Genomic DNA, 428 nt, shown 5'->3' on the forward strand with positions numbered 1-428 from the left:
AACGCGTAGCATCTGATTAGAGCCTTTCCCTGTTTTCTTAATACTAAACGTTCTTTCTTTGTTCACAATTAAATATCAATGGAAAACTTATTTTGGAATGATCAATGTCTCTGCTCCATTTTAAGCAATTATCAGTCCGAAAACTGTTATCAGAATGAAACTTTTTCAACTTTTAGGCCATATTATGCCCGAATATTTAGCAATTTTGTGTTCCCAAACGCGAAGGAATGCACGTCCACATGTCTTTTTGCTGTTGGTATTCGAAATGTAATATTTTATGAACATATTCACAATCAATAATTATTCTATTCTATGTACACAGAGGCATCAGAAACTTGCTGTTTTTTATTTCATTTTGTTCGCGCATCTCTTAATTTTCGATACGTTGATAGTTCACTTAATTTGTATATATATATATATATATATAT

This window comes from Atta colombica, unplaced genomic scaffold (genome assembly GCF_001594045.1).
Source record: "Atta colombica isolate Treedump-2 unplaced genomic scaffold, Acol1.0 scaffold27, whole genome shotgun sequence".
Classification (NCBI taxonomy): domain Eukaryota; kingdom Metazoa; phylum Arthropoda; class Insecta; order Hymenoptera; family Formicidae; genus Atta; species Atta colombica.